Source organism: Chiloscyllium plagiosum, unplaced genomic scaffold (assembly GCF_037043375.1).
Source record: "Chiloscyllium plagiosum isolate Xiang-an unplaced genomic scaffold, Cpla_swu_hap1 HiC_scaffold_8, whole genome shotgun sequence".
Lineage (NCBI taxonomy): Eukaryota > Metazoa > Chordata > Chondrichthyes > Orectolobiformes > Hemiscylliidae > Chiloscyllium > Chiloscyllium plagiosum.
The window spans coordinates 40,575,795-40,591,098 of record NW_028270146.1 but is presented as its reverse complement, the minus strand read 5'-3'; positions in this window follow the sequence as shown (position 1 = coordinate 40,591,098).

Here is a 15,304-nt window from a genome sequence, read left to right as displayed (position 1 = left end):
TGGTAAATGGACGGGGGTAGTCGTTCCCTTTCTTGTCTCATGTATAGTGGTGGCAGGGGTACTCACTGCCCTTGGGTGTTGCGTTATTCCCTGCGTCCGGGGATTAACACAACGACTGATCGAAACCGCCCTTACTAAGAGGGATGTTCCCTATGGGCAGGTTGAACGAATGAATCTCGAGATGGAACAACGTGAATCCCTCTTGGGCGGGGGTAGTATTAGAGACGGGCAGTTTGATGAACAAGCTCGGGAGTTATTAAACACCCTGGAGAAGAAACTTACGGTTTAAAAATTACAGGTCGTAAGAAAAGACACGGGGGATTTGTAGGGGGTAGTGTAATTTTTAAACGGTTAGCTGCATTTTAGTCTTTTCTACCTTATAGTAAACACAAGTGCCTTATAGTAAACACAAGCAGACACTCGAAACTGGTGCCGGACCTCCCCCATGTTTTTATGAATGAAACAATTGTAACAGCTTTCCTCGATAGCTGAGAGACCGCCCTTAACCACAGTTGTACAACATCATCCATATAAGGAAAGAACGGGGAACTCAAACACTGATTGGCCAAGTGAGTAACAGGCACCAGAACCCAAATAAGGAAAACAGTGGGGAACCCTAGCACTCGTTGGTCAAGACAGCAGTAGGAGACCCAGCCCACATTTACGTGTATATAATGTGTGGAGATTATTATTAAGGGGTGTGTACCCACGAGGCATTGCACCCGACTTTGCAAAGTTGAATGAAAAGTTTTGGACAGACTCCTCCGTGTCTTTGTTCCTGGGAAGGGAAATAAAAGTGCCGGAGATGGGGCTGGACAGCCGCATATCTCGCACAGAGTCCATCCTAGGATTTTTGACAGTTTGAGACGACTGGCACAGGCATGTGATTTGGGGTTAACCATGAATGAGATACTGAGAAATTAGATTAGATTTCCTACTGCCCAACCAGTCCACACCGACCCTCTGAAGAGTAATCCACCCATATCTATTTCCCTCTGTCTAATGCATCTAACACTATGGGCAATTTAGCAGAGCCAATTCACCTGGCCTGCACATCTTTGGATTGTGGGAGGAAACCGGAGCACCTAGAGGAAACCCACACAGACAATATGCAAACTCCACACAGACAGTCGCCCGAGGCTAGAATCGAACCTGCAATCCTGGTGCTATAAGGTAGCAGTGCTAACCACTGAGCCACTGTGCCACCAGGTTTGGCATCTGGGATAATTGATGTAACCAATGCTGAAGCACCTACTGACTGAAGCCTAACTGGATTTCAAACAAGCTCTATACCTGTCTTGGTCATTAGAAAATGTGGCAAGTGGAGCATGGAAACTACAAGGAAGTGGACACCCTCACCTGTCTGACTGAGCTTGGAGAACACAACTTGAGCATTGGCAATCGCATGGCCTCATGCAGGGCATATCCTAAGCACAGGGGCCTTAGGGCAGCTCACAGCAGAATCCCAAAACAAAGCCAAGTTTCAGCCAAATGGCTAAACAGTTCTTCAGGATCTAGGCCGGCAAGCCATTGTAGTTGCTGCCGGTATACGGACTTGAGACAGCAAAGGAGTCTTGTAAGGTTAGACCTGAGAAGGAAAACTTGTAGACTGGTACCCAGGAGAGTACACACTTTGGAAAGTCCCCCTACATGTGGGTTGGAACAATTCAATTGCGTAGTGACATCTACTAGGGAACCATTGCAGATTAAGGATATGATTTTGTGAGAGACGAAGCTCACTGTCAAATAATTTTAGTCCGAGTCAAATTCCGAAGCAGTCTTTATTCATAGGTTCTTGCAAGCCCGGGTGACCACAAAGTAGGCACCCTTCTGAATAATATTAATGCACATTTATACAGTTTTCTATAAGCCTCTCTGTACCTCCCCTTTTACCTCATATGTGACAGTTGTATTGCTCTGTGCAGCTGCTAATCTAATCGGCTTACCACATCTGTCTGTGGCCTGTTGTTAGCATGCAACTCCCCTAGATAGCTGAGTCTTATTACTTTTGCTGAAGCAACACTGGGTCTTATCACTTCCGCACACTGAGTCTTTTTGACTTCTGAGTACCTGACCTCTGCAGAAGCAACACTTAGACACATTTTCCACAATTTCTGTTCCAGTCTCCTATGAGAAACAGTTGGTGTAGTTATCACTGATGGTAATAAAAGGCTCGGGCCCAAGTCAATTGGGCCAGAATTGGTTGAGAAAAATTCACCTGGATTAGCTCAATATTTTTCAGTTGGAAAATGGCTGCTTCAGTGAAGTTGAAGTGAAATACCCAGGGATTTTTCAGGAAGGGCTTGGGACTATCAATGGGGTTAAAGCCACTTTACCTGCAGACCAGGAAGTAATTCCGAGATTTTGGCAAAATTCGCCCAGTGCCATCTGCCTTGCAGGCAAAAATAGAGGTGGAAATCAGGATGCTGGAGAGAGAAGGAATCATCAAGTCAATGCAGTTTGCAGAATGGGCAGCACCGGTCATACTGATAGTGAAGCCTGATGGCTCACTTCGTCTTTGTGGGGATTTTAAGCAACGGTAAACCACTTCTCGCAGCTGGATAATTACCTGATCCCTCGCATAGGGGGCTTCTATACAAAATTGGCAGCGGGGCTGTCCTTTACGAAGCTGAACATGAGCCAGGCCAACCTGCAATCACAACTGGATGAGGAGTTCCAGAAGTATGCTACAATTAATACCCATAAAGGATTATATCAAGTTACAAGACTGCCATTTAGGTATTATTAGCCTGTGTCCTTTTCCAGCGGACTGTAGAGAACATTTTATAAGGCCTACCCCACACAAAACCTTTCAATGCATCTAGGTGCACGTGACAATGATAATCGAATCGAATCAAATGAAATCAAGAGAAGTCTTATCTAGGTGACAGTTGAGAAATGTTGAAGGATGATGGTGTAATCAACTCTGCCAAACCCTGCAGACAGTTTGAGAAAATATTATGAATAAGTTTTCACATCATTTTGTGAGAAATTTCTTTGCTGCATTTTATAAATAACATGCATGAATTCTCCAGAGATCATCGAGAAATATTGGAGTGATAGATTTAAGTTTCTGGATAAGAATTATAATATCAATGAAAAGAAGAACCTTATTTATGGAAATACATATTCATCTTCAGATCTAAGCCCCACACCACAGAGTTATTTATGTGTTTCCATTGCACTGCCAAAAATATAACTTAGATTTCAAAAATCAAACTTGTCTTCTGATCTTGACGTCTGTGGTGTTTTGAATTGTATCATCAGATATGTTACCCTGAAAATAAATAATGTCAGTTTCTTATACAGAAGAAGATGGTTAATGAGATTGAAGTTGAGCATTCAAAATGAAAAAGGCGAAAGATGGAATTTAGCCATGTAAGTTCAATCAGTTTTGAGGGCATATAAACAGTATTATATATTGATCTCTGAATCACTTATTGGCTGTTTAGGGGCAATTAAATTAATGATTGGTCATGATTTATATGTGGTAAGATAAATTTACCTCCAATGTATCACACAACCATGAAATTTGGTTGCGTTTTATATGTAGTTACACTTTCAGATCAATACCAGCTTGCACCAGTGCAAGCGAACAGCACAGAGTTATACTATTAACTCTCCATTGTACATTCACAGAACTGTGCATATACATGTACCTGAAAGTTAAAACATATATCCCCTGCTTTTCAAACGTTCGCTTTACGCCATTTCGCTTATACGAAAGACCTACATTAGTACTTTTTTGCGCAAATCCGAAGTGTAGATTAATGTCATTAACAGGTTTGAAAATACACCATACTAGGCTTGATCGCACAGAATGATTTATTGTAAATATATGAAAATCATGATGAATCAACATAATGTTTGTGTTGAAGCTAGTGTGACCATTTTATATTATAAGTTTAATTAGCAGGCAAGTTCCCCAAATTCATTTTATAGGTATTCCCCGCTATCCAAAAGTAGAGTGTTCTAGGAAACCTTTTGTAATCTGAAAACGCTAAAACAAAGATGCAAGATCTATATGGGAAAAATTTCACTTTTTCTGGTAAAAGTGAAAATCAAAAAGTCGCCCTCAAAATGAAAATTAAACCGCAGCCTTTGAAAGAAAAAAAAGATATATCTTGTACCCTGATCTTGGTCTGCAAACCCTATTGAAGTTTGTTTCCCTTCAGTAAATTATTATCACTCAGAATTGTTAAATCTCCTTAAAGGTGGTACGAGTATTATGTGGTATTAATCTACACTGCAATAGTAAAGAAACTGAAAAGAAGATGCTTTAAAACCTCTGATTATTTCATATTTTGAACAGCTACCTTTTAGTCAAATTTCTTTAATAACTCCCAAAAATTACTTACATCAAAAGAAATGATTGTAGAATACATAAACTGAAACAATTATACCACATAATACTCGTACCACCTTTAAGGAGATTTAACAATTCTGAGTGATAATAATTTACTGAAGGGAAACAAACTTCAATAGGGTTTGCAGACCAAGATCAGAGTACAAGATATATCTTTTTTTTCCTTTCAAAGGCTGCGGTTTAATTTTCATTTTGAGGGCGACTTTTTGATTTTCAACTGCGACCTTTTGTTTTTCAGGAGATACATTTTAATTCTTTTTAACTCATTTAATTGGTTTCATGTAGTTATGAGATAATAATACCTTTTGCATTTATGACAACATGTAGGATATTTGGATTCTCACAGAAGCAGAATCAAGCATCCTGAATAATTATCATAAATTGATGGAAAATATCAGCTGGTTGGGCAGCATCCGCGAAATCAGGGTTAACATTTTGGGTCTAGTGACCCTTCTTCAGAACAGTTCTGCAAGTGGGTCACTATATGGGAGATGTTTACTCCGAGGTTCTCTCCACAGATGCTGCCAGACCAGCTAAGATTTTCCAGCAATTTCTATTTTTGTTTCTGACTTCCGGCATCAGCAATTCTTTTGGTTTCGGAATAATTATCAACCTTCGAATAAACTTAAAGCCACAACACGCAAAGAAAGCATTAATTTCTTAGATACTACAATATTTAAATTGACACAAGGCAGCAGGTGTATGTTAGCAACAGTTTTTGTTTTCAATATAACAGGTACACATTTGACATACAAAAAACTCATTTAACCTTTACCTCTTGCTCAATTTGCAGACTTCGTCTCACTCTGCACTTGCAGCCTCCCTCCTTATGGCCTTGCAGCATTTTGAGGAATTTCAGGGCATGTTCACCTATCACTCTGCATTTTGAGCCCTGTTCCAGACAAACTGACATCAAATATTTACGGGAGAAACTGCACATGAACAATAGACTGCCTTTAAAGAAGAGAGAGTTCAAACAAGGCCAAAATATGTTGCAACAAAGTGAAAAAGTAGAGCAAATAAATTCAGATGAAATGAATAAAGATTAGTCTGAAGCAGAAAAAATATGGTTATAATAGATAAAAGGTGGCTAAAATAATCTTTACAATAACCAGGCCAAATGTAGAAGTTTCAAAGCAGAAAAGGAAGAAACAAAGAAACAACATGAAAATAGACTGATTGCTAATTTTAAAGGGAATCTAAACACTTAGCTTTCTCTCAACATCTAAGTTGCAAAAGGGTAGTGAGAGGAGGAGTGAGACCAGTTTGGATCAAAACGGGATCTGTATATGGAGGGAAGATGAGTTAATAAATTATACTTTGAATTTGTCATGACCAAACAACGAGACACTGCTCACATAATAGTGAAACAGGAGGTATTTCACATACTTGAAATGTGTAAAATTGTAGGACCATGTAAGATGCATTCAAGGATACTGAGGGGAGTGAGAGTAGAAACTGTAGAGGCACTGACAAAAATCTTTTAATTCCTAGATTCATAGATGATGTCAGATGACAGGAGAATTGTAAATTCTAATCTTGTTAAAAAAGGATGCAAATAACATGCAGGAGTTTTTTTGCTGAGTTAACAGAGAGGTTTTGTCAGGGCAAATGCTGCTGATGTAGAAGTGTACATGACCTTCTAGATGGCATTCTGAACTCATGGAATTACAGGGATAGAAGCAACATTGATTCAAAATTGGGTAAGTGGTAGGAAATGATGAACTATTGTTTATTAGACAGGACAATTGTTTGGTAGTGCTTCCCAGTTTTGTGTAGGCAAAAGGAATTTGTGGATATATTGCACTTTTCTCATTGAAAACGTAGAGGGGCTTGCAGAGTGCCAATTTCTGCTGCATTTCCTAGACAATTGCCTGACCTATCAGTTTGACCTGCCTGGTCTGCAAACTAAGATTGACAGTGACATTTCTATGCAAACAATCATCGAACAAATCAGCATCCTCTTCTCACGCTGTATACACTTTTCAAGTCTATTCCTTGTGTCCTAGTGCTGATGAGTGCAAGATGAAAAGCTTCAATGTCTTAACTCCTTTTAGCAATATTTAAACTGATAGAGGAATTTGCTAGGCATCAGTATTCACCTCCCTGTCTACCTCATGTATATTAACATTCCAGGTCTTTGTGCTCTGGGTACAATTTAAAATATGCAGTCAATATAAAACTTCAAAGATTTGGAAAAGAATCTTGAGGAGAATGGTGCTGAACGTTTAAAGGACATCTGCAGTATGGTGGAATGAGCAGACAACTGGCAGTTGAAATGTAGCACAGAAGCATGTGAAGTATTTGATTTTGGACAGAGGAATGCAGACATACAATTTAAAAATGCATATTTTTTTAAGAGAGTGCAGTATCAGAGTGATCTTAGGGTACATGTGAATAAATATGGTTGTGCCTTCACTGTCATTGGGTCAAAACACTAGAATTTCCTTCCTAATTGCACCTATGCCCCAATCACTATAGCAGTTCAAGAAAGCAGCTCACCCCCACCTTCTCAATAGCAGTTAGAGATTGCAATAAATTTAGGCCCAGCCAGAAAAACCCTGACAGAATAACAAAAACATTGAAAATGATAAGACAGGCTGATATAGTCACTAATAAAGCATTCTACACTTTGACAACAGAGCTCAAAAACAAAAAAAAGTATGTTAAACTGATTTAAAAACACTGATTCGTTTTGAACTTAATTATTGTGTCTAATTTTAGGCACTGCATTCTTGGAAGGATTGTGAAGGTGCAGCAAACAGTTACAAGAATAGTTCTAGGGCAGAGGAACATCAGTTACATGGAGTAGTTGGAGAAGTTGGGACAACTTCTTGGACAACAGACATTTGAGAGAAAATTTGATACAGGTATAAAAATCATGAGGGTCCTGGTACCACTTGAGGGAAATAATATAGATGCATTAAAAGGGAAGGTATTTTGGATTATAAAGATGGAATAAAGTAATTGGATCAAATGATCAATTTCTGTGCTATAGATTCTATCTGAGTATAATGACATAGAGAACTTTCAGAAGAGAACAGTAATTTCATCAGGTTAATGTCAGACTGTCCTCGTGACCCAGCTGATTATCAAGAATAAGAGGGAAGAGCTTATAACTCATCTGGCATTTTGTCATAAACCTAATCATGGAAGATTTACTGCTTTTGAGGATTTTATGTTCCGTACATTTTATTCTGTGTTGTATTATCAATGAATGATAATGTCATCATGTTCAATCTTGTGACAGCAATTAAAGTAAGGATAATAAAATTTAGGACTGCTGGTTAATGCAATGAGAAGAGAACAATGAATAATCCTTGGAAAAGAAACTGTGAGAACATTAAATGAAAAAAAGGTGTCTCGAAGATTTACTGTTGCAAATATACAAACCCAATTGATACAGGAGTACAGGGATAACATTGAAACATGGATGTAAGTAGTTGACTGAGGAGATTAGGAAAAGTAAAGCAGTGAATTATTACGAATAAATTTTAAGAATTATTTTTATTAATTATATATGCTTCTTTGCTTTGTGCATTTTTTATAATTAAAAATATCCACTAAGCAACGAACATTCATAATAGGATTACCCAATTCCTTAATTCTCTTTACTTTGATGGATATATTTTTTCAAAATTGATTCCCACAATAGAATATATATCAGTTATATACTAAGAGGAGAAGGCAATACGTAAATTACTATTGTAAAAAAGGACAGATGACTAGATAGAAAATAGTATGAATATTAAATAAAATGAAAGTATGAGCTTTTGGGAAGAAGTTGCCAAAGCTCCTTGGATGCAAGAATCATACCAAAGTAAAGAAATATAATTGGCGCAATTATAATCTCTTAGAAAGAAAGATTAGAAATCATATCTCATAAACCACATGCTGAGAGCTTGTTACATATAAGATGGGAAAATAATGTATTAAGATTAGAATATATTTCACCCCAGAAATTTTGAATAACTTCAGTTAAATTAATATTAGATGAGATATTTGAGATAAGCTCCAACAAAATAAGTTTTTTTATGATATAAAGAGAACTGCAGAAAGAATTCCTATTTATAAACAAAATATTTGTTAGATACCACCTGGTCTATCAAGCAATCTCCACACTCGTAATGAGCATCATGACCAAATCCTTCTATTCCTTTCTCACTTTAGTCCACTGATATTACAAAGTTTTCTTACTTCAGAAACAATCAAAGAATTTCATCCAAGTTTCCTTTTTGCAGCAAGGTAAAGTATCCTTCAAAATGTGTTAGTTTTAATGTCAGTGCAGTGTTAACTACAAGGTAAAAACAGAAGATGCTTAAGAAACTCAGCAGGTATAGAGAGGGGAAAAATGTTAATGGTTTGAATCCAATATGACTTTTCTTCAAAATTCCAAAGAAAAGCCATATTGGCCTTGAAATGTTGGTGGTTTCTGTCTCCACACAGACTGCCAGACCTGCTAAGTTTCTCCAGCACTTTTGTTTTTACTTTATTCTCCAACATTCAGAGTACTTTGCTGTTAGTTAATTATAAATCTTGGTTAAATATATCAGCAAGAACAAGCAGTTCGCCAAATTACCTAACTAAATTATCTAGATCTTGACAATTCATAAATTTAAAATCAATGTTCAGGAATTTTTGAATTGCAAACGATGTTCTAACTTATTTTATTCATGGCAGCCATTTTGAACTATTTTTGTAATTTTCTGAGTTTTACCTATTTGCAAGCCACACAAAATAGGACAATTTAGTTTACACTTGATAGTGATTTGATATCAAAATTACTAAAACTGGGAAAAAAATCCCTTATTGCATTTTAGTTTTATATTTGACTTGAATTTACAAATGATATGGTTGATATTTCACTACCTTCACTTCTAGTTAAGGGGTATTAAGGGCCCGGGTACAACATCAGAGATTCACAGGAATTATCATGGTTCAGAAGCAGGCCTATCGAGTCTGTACTGCCTCTCCAAATGAACATTATAACTTGATGCCATTCTTCTTTTCCCCACAATCCTGCACCTTGTTTCTATTCAGTTCGTCTTCCAATACTTTTTCAATGACTCAATTGAACCTACTTCCACCATGTTAACAGCAGTGCATTCCAGATCCAAACTACTCACTGTGTGAAAAAACATTTATCTCACATCATGTTTGATTTTTTTCAAACCACTTTAAATTTGTCCTTCTCAATCTTAACTTTTTTAATGAGTGGGAACAGTTTGTTCCAAGCTATTTTTTCCAAACTCCCTGTTATTTTAAAAACTTATATCAAATCTCCTTTCAGACTCCTCCGCAGGAAAAATAGACTCAGCGTCTCCAACGGATCATCACATTTGATCTATAGGGATAAATGAACATGCAAATTAGGAGCAAGAGTCGGCCATTAAGCCCCTCAGGCCTTCTCCACCATTCAATGAAATCAAGGTGAATCTGATTGTAACATCCAAGACGCATTCCATACCATCCCCAACAAACCACCTTCTTGCTTAACAAGAATCTATCTAAGCTGAAAAATGTGTTACTGGAAAAGCACACCAGGTCAGCCAGCATCCAAGGAGCAGGAGAATCAACGTTTTGGGCGTACGCCCTTCTTCAGAATCTATCTAACTCTACCATAAAAATATTCAAGGATTCTGCTTTTATCACCTTTTCATGATGAGAAGAGCAAAGACCTCTGAGAGAAACGAATCACCTAATCTCTGTTTTAAATGGATGACATCTGATTTTTAAAAAGAGACCTCTAGTTCTAGATTCTCACACAAGATTTCTTTTTGACATCCAGCCCATCAAGATCCCTCAGGGTCTCAAATGTTTCAATCAAATTGCCTCTCAGTTGTCCAAACTCAAGTGGATATGAGCCTAGCCTCACAAGGCAGTCCTCTCATTTTTTTCTCTGAGTGGCATCCAAGCCACTTACATCCTTCTTTAAATAAGGTGACCAATATTGCACACAATTCTCCAGATGCAGTCTCACCAGTGGACTCCCATCTTAACCCCCTTCTTTTGTATTCAATTATGACACTCTCTTAGCATGCTTTATTGCTTCCTGTACCTGCACAGTAACATTTTCTGGTTCAGGTAGATCTTCATCTCTGAAACAATTCTTGCAAAGCTCTTCTGCACTCTGTTTATTGCTTTCACATTCATCCAGAACTCAGACACCCATATTGTACATGTAATCCAGCTGATGTCTAACTAGTGTTTTAGACAAGCTCAACCTAATCTCCTTGCGCTTGCTGTCTAAGGTCAGTAACCTCACCAACATCCCTTCAATTCAAACAATGCTGTCAGTGACTTTATGGAAGATGCCAAGTGCCCAAAGTGCTGCCTATTTCAAGCAATAGGCCCCTCATATATAGAAATTAAGGTCTTCTGAAATAAAAAAGGACCTAAATATTAATTTGATTAAAGGGCTTTTAAAATTATCTGTGCCCATGCCACTTAACAGAGCTACTATGATCACAAAACACTTTTCCTACACATTTAGGCACTCTGCCCTGTGAGATATAAACCTTTGTAAGTGAACAACAGCAGGCTTTATGGAATATAATTATGTACAGAAAATGATAAAAGAGGACGTAATCTGGAACCTTACAGACTCAGTCTCCAGTTCTACATGTCACTATGACATAACTCCTTTCACATTTCCTTAGCAGCTAAACTTAGCATAAAGATAGTATTCCCTTTATTCTGCACACAGCCTAGTTTTGAGACCTAATTATAGTGAGATGCATTTTGATGCCAGTTTGGCACCATCTGTCAAATTATAATAGCCAGGCCTCAAACTTGTTAGTGCCAATTGATCTTGAGGGCAGGCCAGTTCTCATCAAAAAAATAGCATTTAGGGTTTAACTGATATGTGGCCCTGATTTCCACATTAAAAAGGACCTTTTTCCTGAAGCAGGGATTCACTTTTTATATCTGCAGGTTAACCTATTTCTAAAATAGAATCCGCCACTTCAACAGCATGAATGGGGAGATAAAGTTGCCAACCTCTCAATACAGTAAAACCAAACAAGTGCAATGAAAACAGAACCCAAGTTGCTACTGTGTCATGAAAACGTGTATTATGTCAAAATGATTTTTGATAAGAGCTGAAATCCTCTAAGTAATTTTCTTTTAACATAAGAAGCAGCTGAGACACCAATGGAACAAGATCCAGAATAGGTTCATTCTTTTCTCTCGCTCCCTCTGCACCAACATTACAACACTTTGATAACTGTCTGCCAATTGTGACTGCGTCCGACGTCATTACACACAGCTCTTTGAAAGAAATCAACTTAACATGACTGTCTCCAGAAGAACGGATAAACGGTTCTTCTGCATCTTTAAATTGCTTTGACATGAAAAGCATCAGGATAACTGATGTAGTGGGCCATTGAATTAAGCCTGAAGCCAGCCTTCAGAAACTACATAGCCCTTTAATTTGACTGGACTTTTATCTTGCTTAATTGATACTCTCAACACTACAATCTATTTGCTTTTTAGAGAACTTCCAAGTATGACCATGTATGAGAAAGTCAGAGTGGTATTTTGTTATTGTATTTAGGCCTGTTTAAGTACGATAATAGATATGTTTTTTCTCTTAAAAAAAGACTTACTGTGCCTTTTATATAATCACAGCAGAAAGGCAGTTAAACACACACTGAATTGGCAAGAGAAAAGCCAATTGACTCCTTTCCCATGATCATAACAACTGCCTTCTGATTGAACAACAAACTGCTATTCCATAAAAAGCAAAAGCTCTACACCACAAGATTAAAAGTCTTGTGGCCTTTCCCTCACAGATGATTCTCCAAGAGATTGGGAATTTTCTGAAGATTAAAGTTCTATGGATGAGACATTGCTATCTCCCTTATGGGATAAACCTCCAATTTAAATCATGAAAAATTCTATTATTTTAGCTTTAGGCAATGAAAGAAAATAACACCCTGGAGATCTCTTTGAACATTACAGATTTTATTTTGCAGAAAAAGGAAAAATTTTGCATTTGAATAAACTTTTGAGATCTATAGTCTTACGATGTTTTTGAAAAGCCTTAGGTAGAGACTTTGTACTTCGCAGTTCAAACACACTAGGCTCTTATTCATTCTTAACGAGTGGTGTGATTATTTGCAAAGTGAATGCCTGAACAAGTGTAAGGCAAGTATCGGTGCTTTCACAAACTAAATCAAAATATTTGCGATCCAGAGCAATGGGATACATTGTAAAGCAAACACTAATGAGTCTGTGCTTCCACATAACTAGCCTAATCAGAGAATGGTAAACCTCACTTAAAGGTCTGCACATGAAGAGAATGAAAAAGAAGTCTATAGTGACCAGAAAATTTCCAAATATTCTGACTGGCTTTGATATCAGGAGACTGCATCTAAAGACCTCATAAATTCAATATTGTGTTTATAGCATCAAACAAATATTCAATTCAGAATCTTTTGCAAGAAATGTTTGAATGCTACTGAGCTTTATATAATCTTTTACTGCTCCCAGGAGCTGGAAACAAGGCAGGTAAGAGGCCGAAAATCAGGTTTTACTGATGGCAAGTTGATTGTTTGCAATTAAAAGCAGGCCTCAGGTAGCCCTTTTACACATCAAGCATGTTCATTATAAAGACAGCTCACCAGGACAGAGTTCCTCCTCCCAATTATATTCTTCTGGGGTGAGCAAGCAAATATGCCTTTAGATTCCCAACTGCCTATAGAAGCAGACAACAGGAGAGATACTGTACTAGCAGGCATTTGTAATGAGAGCCAGTGCATTGTCCTCTTCAGGCAGAGTTCATCTATGCCATATCATGATGGAGATCAAGTGTCAAGAGTAGTACATAGCACAGGGCACAGAGGATGGCCGAGGGAGAGATGTTGTACTGTAATGGGAACAGATCAGGGAGGCTGACCATGGGTGAACATCAGGCAAGCTGACTGGACAAGCTAGAAGGACCAGACTGTTCAGCTGCAGGCATCCATCCTGTCAGCCCAAATGATGTCCCTGGCTCACAGAGAATGACCAGGAATGACTGGCTGTCTAACTCCCTTGTCATTACTGCACCAGGAACTTTGACCCCAAAAGGTACCAATTTTTTTGGGGGGGGGCGCGAGTTGGGGGCGAACGTGAGGGGAGGTGGGGGGGGGAGTGGGGAACATCATTTCTACCCCAGCATATGATTCGCCAAGCTGCTCGTGCATTCATATTTAACACGTTGAATGATCAGATAAGAAAAGCCAACCCACTTAACCCCCTCAGCGCCCGCACTGCCAAGCAGCAGTCACACACTCTTCTACACCTAATGCCAAACTTAGATTCTATAATGGCCAATTCCACCCATAAAGAGGAATTATTCCCAATAGCATAACCTGAGGTCTATAGCCATTTCTGCTCTCTCGCTTTTAGCTAGTTCTAAGATGATTGCAAGTAATGTTTAACGTTTGATTGTCATTCAGGTGAAATCTGATGGAGTCTGCGGTGGTGAAGCTTTTCAGTGATGAAATCGCAGCATTTGACACTGCTGCAACTACGAGTCGATCATATCGGAGATTCTGGACAAACAGAGAGGTGCTGTATTCTGGCCAAAACTTTCCTGTCAACTCCATTTCCATTAACACAAGGCCTGAGAGCATAAAGCCGAAGTAGATATTTTTAAAAATTTAATTTCACTTGTAAATTTTTCATTTTATGTTGGTTTCACTTCTATGCATCACCATTTTTTGTTATGACTGGCTTAGTTACAGACCTAAATAGACTGACCTGCAATCTTCTTTCTAAACTGCATGACTTCAAAAGTCTGCACAAACAAAAGAATGTGAGAGGGTGTAAAACTAAAAGCTGATACACCTCATGGTTTGCATGCATTAATCGTTACAAAGGAGTTAGGGGCATGTCCTATGTTGTTGGAGAAACAATGTTTTGTTTTGTTCACTCTTCAGTGAATGTCATGTTAGTGTGCAGTGTTGCACTCTCCACTTTTCAGGACATTTATATGCCATTGACCCTCCCTTTTGTGCATTATTAAATTGTGCATCCAATGTCAGTCTAAGTGGAAAGAATTTTAGCTGAACTCAAAAGCCCTGTAAGGACTTACCAGCCAACATCCTAAGATAGACCCACAGTACTGACTCTGCCCTTTAGGCACTTCATTTTGTTAGCTGGACAGATTGTACCCACCATCCCTACACCATTAGGCTGTTCCCTCTTCTCAAACCCCTTGACCCTATACCACACCCCTCCCACTGGTGAATCAAGCTTGCCAGTTCAGAATCTCCATTCAAGCTGCCATTAGCCTGATCCCTTTTCTCGTTGATAAGGTAAACTACTGACCTGATACACAACTAAACAAAGCTGATCAATGCATGTTACATTAGGTAACTAGGACCTGAAAGGATTAACTGACATCACGAGATGACCTCCAGTCACCATGATATAAAAGATGATTCTTGGCTGAAGCTAACCAGTTTCCAGGGTGTGCTCGAGTGGTTGTTCTTGGTGTTAACAGAATTTAGCTAAATTTCTGTATTTACTCTTAGGTTGAGCTTAATGTCTCACAAGAAACAATTATGTATCGTAGATGAAATGTAGCAAGCTATTAAGTCATAAATCTATTTATCATTCATCAGGATCGGGTCAGTACCCTAGACTAATACCAGCAAGAATGATTGGAATCTACATAACCATCCAAGATATTCAACATTGTAAAAAGTGAAGGACTTGCCCAGTTATAAGAGTGATCACCACCTTTAATCAAACGTGAGTCAAGATTCTATTGGGCCACTAATTGTATTTTGAATTTAAATAAAAACATTTCATGCCATTGAGTATTCCTGGAATGTAATGTGAAGTAAACACATTGCTGAGTTTGTCATATGTTTCAACCCACTATCAGGCAACAAAGATTTCATATCCCACTTAATTAAGGCATCCCAAACATCGCAATTCACATCC